Source organism: Manis pentadactyla, chromosome 6, assembly GCF_030020395.1.
Source record: "Manis pentadactyla isolate mManPen7 chromosome 6, mManPen7.hap1, whole genome shotgun sequence".
Lineage (NCBI taxonomy): Eukaryota > Metazoa > Chordata > Mammalia > Pholidota > Manidae > Manis > Manis pentadactyla.
Window position 1 is genome coordinate 109,518,549 of NC_080024.1, and position 6,756 is coordinate 109,525,304.

Genomic DNA, 6,756 nt, shown 5'->3' on the forward strand with positions numbered 1-6,756 from the left:
TTATATATATATAAATTAAAAATCCCTTAGGATAAGTCAGAGCAACTAGTACTTTTTGGGTATCATCTTGAAATTACAACTTCAACAACAGATATTGTGAGGTAGGTATGTTCATAACAGAACTTCACACACAATTGGGGAGCGTTTAACAATTCCTATAGATTTTTGGCTTATTTTTAAAATGACATTTCCCAGCATACTATTTGCTGAAGTGATAATATTCTATCAGAATCCAATAGTACAACTATAAATTTATAAAAAGATTTCTTGGGTGTTTTCTGTTAAATATATGATTTTGACTTTGGAAAAGCCAATGAAAGAAAAATCTAATAGTTTGTGAGAACCATCACCAAATCACTGAGGTGCTTTTGTTCATCCTTCAGCCCGTAGGTCATCTTTCTGTAAGTGTATGAACAGATGCGTGAGTACCGTAGCCACCACCAAGAGCATGTCAGCAGGAAGTCCTCCAACAGCATCCCACAGCCATTACTCCTCCCACGGTATCAGGAGCTTGGAACATTTCTCTTGCCTTTTGTAAATGTGGAAACACTCAGATTATTTCTAATGTAAAGCTAACTAAATATAGAAAGGGGAGAAAAAGAGAAAGACACTAAATATAAACTCTATGGCTTTTGTGGGATTTGACCCCTCTACTATTATAAGGGTGCAATTGATTATGGATATTTCTGAATTTTCAAAATTGGAAAAAGTCATCAATAGGGAAAAGAAACATGGAACACCTATTCATTGATGAATTGATTGATAGATTGAGTTGATTCCCCGCTGAAGTAATAAAATGATAGTTTTAACATTATCCTTTGTGAGGTATTACTGTTTTGATTGAGAATGCTGGAAAGTTAAAATCCCCTCAGTACACAAAGGAATACAGATCAAATGGTGACACTTTGGGCATTTTATGCCCTGAGATGACAGTTAGGGAGATATTTTGGGAAAGGCAATCCCACACCCTGTACGGTTACCCACCAATAAGCCCTAGGACTGGCTCCACTGAGAAGTCTCACCATAAAGTTAAATTATTTCAATGTTTGGTACTTGCTTCGGCAGCACATATACTAAAATTGGAACGACACAGAGAAGATTAGCATGGCCCCTGCACAAGGATGACACACAAATTCGTGAGCATTCCATATTTTTAAAAACAAGGTAGCAGTCATAAAAAAAATATTTCAATGTTTGACACAATATTTCATCCATATGAAAGATTCCATGCAGAATATAATTGGGCATGATCTTCATATTTTACTTAACAATGGCTACTTCAATAAACCTGTTCTCCAAATGTTCAAGCAAAAAGTATAATGTTTCAGATTAAATTGAAATGGAATTTCTCCTATGCATGTGTACTGATGCTAAATTTTGTTGTAGAATATATACATGTAATAGCTTGGTCACACTTAACTTACTGCAGTTTTAATATCTGCTCAGTTCAATCGTCATGGATTCATCTGTTAAGATTTCCTGGAGTGCTCAGCCTCTGCCAGGGACCGCCCAAGTTCCCATGGCTGCAACAGTAAGGGGATAGTAAGCCCCTTGCTCCCATGGTCTTACACTGTTACTATAATGGAAAATAAGGGATTTACTATATTCTGTTTAGATAGGAAAGACACCAGTTAAACTTAGACACATTTTTTTGAAACCCTAATTATGTCTTGTTGATTGGAAAGCTATGCCATCAAATGACTCAGAATGGCACCAGGCGCAGGTCACTTCTGTGCAACTGTGCATTATTCTACAGAGCAAAACACTATATATCCATTAACCATGTATTTATTAAACATCATGATGGTTAATTTTCTGTGTCAAGTTGGCTAGGTCACAGTACCCAGATATTTGGTCAAGCATTATTTTAGAAACTGTTTTTTTAGATGAGATTAGCATTTAAATCAGTACACCTGAGTAAAGCAGATTACCCTCCAAAATGTGGGTGGCCTCATCCAAGTAGTTAAAGGCCTTTATAGAACAGACTGAGGTCCTCTGGAGAGGAAGGGATTCTGCCAGCGGACTGTCTTCCAACTCAAACTGCAGTGGCATCTCTTTGCTGAGCCTCTAGCCTGCCAGCCCTGCACATTTTGGATTTGCCAGCCTCCACAACTGCCGATTCCTTAAAAAAAAATCTCTTTCTTTGTCTGTCTCTCCCTCTTTATACATACCCCACCCCACACACATACTCACGCACACACATACATGGTTTTGACTTTAGAAGGACTGATGAAAAATATACATATGTGCATATATGTATCCTCCTGGTTCTGCTTCTCTGGAGAATTCTGATTAATACAAGCATCTACATTATTTTGAGGGATGATTAAACTCTTTGCACTCTTCACTGTGGAAAGCAGTATGGAGGGTTCTTAAAAAACTAAAAATAGAAATACCATTTGACCCAGTGATCCACTTCTAGGAATTCAACCAAAGAAAACAAAATCCCTGATTTGAAAAAATATATGCACCCCTATTGTAAAATATATGCACTATTTACAATAGCCAAGACATGGAAGCAACCTAAGTGTCCATCAATAGATGAATGCATAAAGATATGGTACATATACACAATGGAATATTATTCAGCCATAAAAAAAGAAATCCTGCCATTTGCAACAACATGGATGTAGAGGGTATTATGCTCAGTGAAATAAACCATGTGGAGAAAGAAAAATACCATATGATTTCACTTATTTGTAGAATATAAATACAAAGCAAAACAGAATGAACAAAACAGCAGTAGACTCAGAGACACTGAGAAGTGACTGGTGGTTACATGGGGGAGATGTTGGGGTGGGCAGATGGGAAGGTTGAGGGGGGTAAAGTGGCACAAAAATTCTCAGTCATGATGTAGGTTGTTCACAGGAATGTAGCACAGCATGGAGAATATAGTCAATGATTCTTTAACATCTTCCTGTATTGGCAGATAGTAGCTACACTAGTGGGAGTGAGGATTTAATAATATAGGTAACTGTTGAACCATTGTGCTGTATATTTGAAACCAATATAAGATTGTATATCAATGATACTGATGCCGGGGTTCTTGTTCACGGACCTGAAGAGTGAACTTTGCAAACACTCAAGGTAGGAGGAGCCAGGTAGAGACTTTTATTTAGGGAGAAAGTGAGAGGACAGAACTCCTGGCTCATGCCAGGAGGGCACAAGAGAGTCCAGGGTGGTGCATTGTCTAGGGGATTTATAGTCAGTTGAGGATTTTCAGGAATGTGGGTAAAGAGGTGCAGATTTGTACCACCTGCCCTGCCCCCAAGGTGGGCTGGGTTGTTGTCTGTTTGCTAGAGCTGTTTACAGTTGGGATTGCTTACCAAATTAGTCTTTTGCCTAGGTTGCAGATTACTTGATTAGGATTAGAGAAGGGAAAACAGCACATAGGTACAATTAAAATAAACTGGGTCTTTTAGCAGGCTAAGGTAAATTTTATGTTGTCATAATCTAATTGATACAGTGAAGTCACTGGTTAGGCTGAGATGCCGTTCTTTATTTGCAGAACACTCAAGCATTCCAGGCCAAGTTGCTCCTGGCCTTTTGAGCTTTAACTGATCTCACTGAAGATGTCTATATTCCTGGTCTGGTATCTTTACCCTAGAGAATTAGTGTGACTTTGCGTAATGCTTAACACAGAATTTCGATAGGGACTCCTTTGCACATCTTACATTGTTCTGACTGTAATTATCTTGCTCTGCTTTTTCTCCAGAGGTCCTCACCCTACTCTGCTTAAACCCATGGTCCCTGTCTCAATACTTCAATTAAAAAAACACTCTTTGCAATCCTGAGTTATTTCAAGTCCTTATAAAGTCATGCATTTAAACAAGGAGGTGCAGAACTTGTGAGCTTTGCCTGTTTATGAAGCATTTTCACATGCATATTATTAAATCTTCATGCAACTTTGAGTTTATTGTTATCACCAATTTACAATTGAGGAGTCAGAGGCTCAGAGAATTTAAATGACTTGCATAGGTTTATATAGCTAATAAATGAGAAAGCCAGGAAACTGTTAAAACATACATTTGAAATCTAATATATTATTAACCTTCTATTTTGAAAAATTTGGAACATCAGAAAAGTACAGAGAAGAATACAATGTAACCTATTCATTACTTAGATATAACAATTAATACACAACACATAGCTTCATCTCTTTCTTTTCTTTTGTTGAGAAGTTTTCTATTATAGACATCTCATTTTGTCTTAAATTCTTGGAATGTATCTCTGAAAAACAATGGTTTTGTATGTAACTGTAGCAGCATTATCACATCAAACTAATTAGCAGTAATTTCCCTCTAATCAACTAATTCTCAGCCTATATTCACATTTCCACAATTACACCAAAATTATCTTTGACAACTGGCTTATTCAAACCCAACTCCAATTGAGGTTATGCCTTACATCTGGTTGTTTAAAAAAAATTAAAGTTTTCTTTTAATTGAGAACAGTACTACTTCTCTGCTTTTAATCTTGTCATGGGCTTTTGAAGTGACCTGCTGTCCTGTTGAATCTTCCACTTTCTAGAATTGTCTGTTTTCTTGAGGTGGTATTTCACTTGCTTCTCTATCCCGTGTATTTCCACTAACCTAGAAGTTGGATGTCAGAACTTGGTTATAGTCAGGCTAAATATGTTCTTGCTCTACTCTCTGTAGAGAAATCTTACCCATAGTAATTATCCATTTAGCTTTGTCCATGGCTTTTTGTCTGGGGAAGTTGAGAAACCAGGAATCACATTACAAATGAAGATTTTGGGCATGCTACAGCAGGCTTTGCTGCTTGTATATCATGCCGAAAGGGCCTACTATCTCTTGCCTCATTGTCTGAAGGCTGGATAAACTATGGACTATTTGAAGACTACTCATGTCCTAATCACTTTATATAATATAGAAATAAGTCTCCACTTATGAGAATAAAAAGAAAGTGCTACTAGTCTGCCAGCAAAGGGAACTTCAGTCCTTTTTCCAAATCTTCATCTAGGTGGTCTGCACAGCTGCAGGCCTGAGCTTTGGCCTGGCCCTTTCAGTGACTGACAGTTGTTGGGAGTCAAGAAGCCTCTGTGGCTGTCTGCACAGTGAGGACCCTATGTAGGGATTAAATGTGTAGTCTGGCTTTATCATAACAATTCTCCAATCAGCAGCTAAGTTGGCCACTTTATACAAAAGAATTTACTGAGAAGATATGATTTCTGGAATTTAGTGATTTAGCCTTTCACAGCTGTCTCCTTAATCATACCTCTACGAATTCAACTGACCCTTCAACAAAGTCAGAGCAGAGATTAGGAGCTCTGACTCTCCCCTCCCCATGCAGTCGACAGTCTGCATATAACTTTTGACTCCCCCAAAATTTAACTACTAATAGCCTAATGTTGACCAGAAGTTTACCAATAACATGAACAGTCAATTAACCCATATTTTATGTATTATATGTATTATATACTGTCTTCTTACAATAAAGTAAGCTAGAGAACAGAAAATCTTTTTTTCAAATTGTCACAGACCTCCAAAAAATTTTCCAATATACTTATTGGAAAATATCCACAAATAAGTGAACCCACATGGTAGAAACCCATGTCATTCAAGGGCCAATGGTATCTTCTTCTCTATGAAAATAAATTGTAATTTTACTTCTAAAGGTGGAATCAGCATGAGATGGAAGATGTTCATTCCTTGCTTAATTCAAGAGACATTTCTTGTTTCAAATACTGGGTTAGGGGGAACAGGAGGAAAATATGCCATGGGAGAGAAAATTATTAGGTACTTCCTAAAAACAGTTGCAAATTCCTTTTGACAATAACTGCTCAAAAGCATTAGATTTGAGGATCCTTGATGCAATATAATTAACAGTTAAGGTACCACTAAGTATAAGGTACTTTGTTAGGTGTTTTGTGGGGACTACAAAGAGGCTTTAATGCTGTATCAATTAAATACAATTAAATACAATTGCTGTATCAATTTAAAGCTGAGCAAAGAGCAAGGGTGAAGGTGAAATAAGTTAATATAGGTCCCCGTGCCTGGTGCTGCATTCCATACAGTTTAGGTGCATGAAGCTCTTTAAAAGAATTCATTCATGTGTTTGGTGTCTGATATCTGAACAAGGAGTTTCCAGGCACTTTCCCTACTTAGTATTTAATCTGCCTCTCAAAACACCTGAAGTTTGGAAGGTCACAAGGAGGAAAGCCACAATCATCAGACAGTCAATGAATAAGCTAAGTGCCCCAGGAATGGTTCTTGTGGGTGGCTTGTTGTCAGGAGACAGAGAAGAGGAGCCATAAATGGACGGAGTCCCTGGAGGCTCTGGGCATGTAGTCCCCAACAATGGGGAGGTAGGTTAGCATGATTCCTATTTTAGAAAAGAAAGTTTTCATAAGCTATGCACTTGACAGATAATGAACCCTTACTAATGGTATGTTTTTTAAGGAATGAATAGATGAGTAAAGTTAAGGTGATAGGGTTAGGTCCCAGCTGTTCTTTCAACCCCACATTTCATGGGTTCTGTGTTTATTATATATGGGCAGATCAGTAGGTTGCTTGCTTTATTTAAATAGTCCAGCCCCATTCCTTAATTTGTAGGACTCCAAGGAAAGGCTTTCAATCCAAGGAAGACAAGCAACTTTGGGGAAGCAAACTTCCAGGGAGTTTTCTCCTGCCTTGATTTAGGAACACACCCCATGAATGACTGACTCAGTTCAGATGCTCTGTGTCTCACACTTGAAGCAGAGATCAATTTCATTGTTCCTTAATTTTGTAAGAA

The 6,756-nt window shown here is 37.7% G+C and overlaps 1 non-coding gene across 1 annotated transcript; it reads left to right on the forward strand.

Moving 5' to 3' along the window:
• Window positions 1-1,049: 1,049 nt before the first annotated feature.
• Window positions 1,050-1,155, forward strand: LOC118909949 (U6 spliceosomal RNA). The gene has a single exon (XR_005023783.2). It is a non-coding gene; the product is annotated as a U6 spliceosomal RNA (small nuclear RNA).
• Window positions 1,156-6,756: the final 5,601 nt, after the last annotated feature.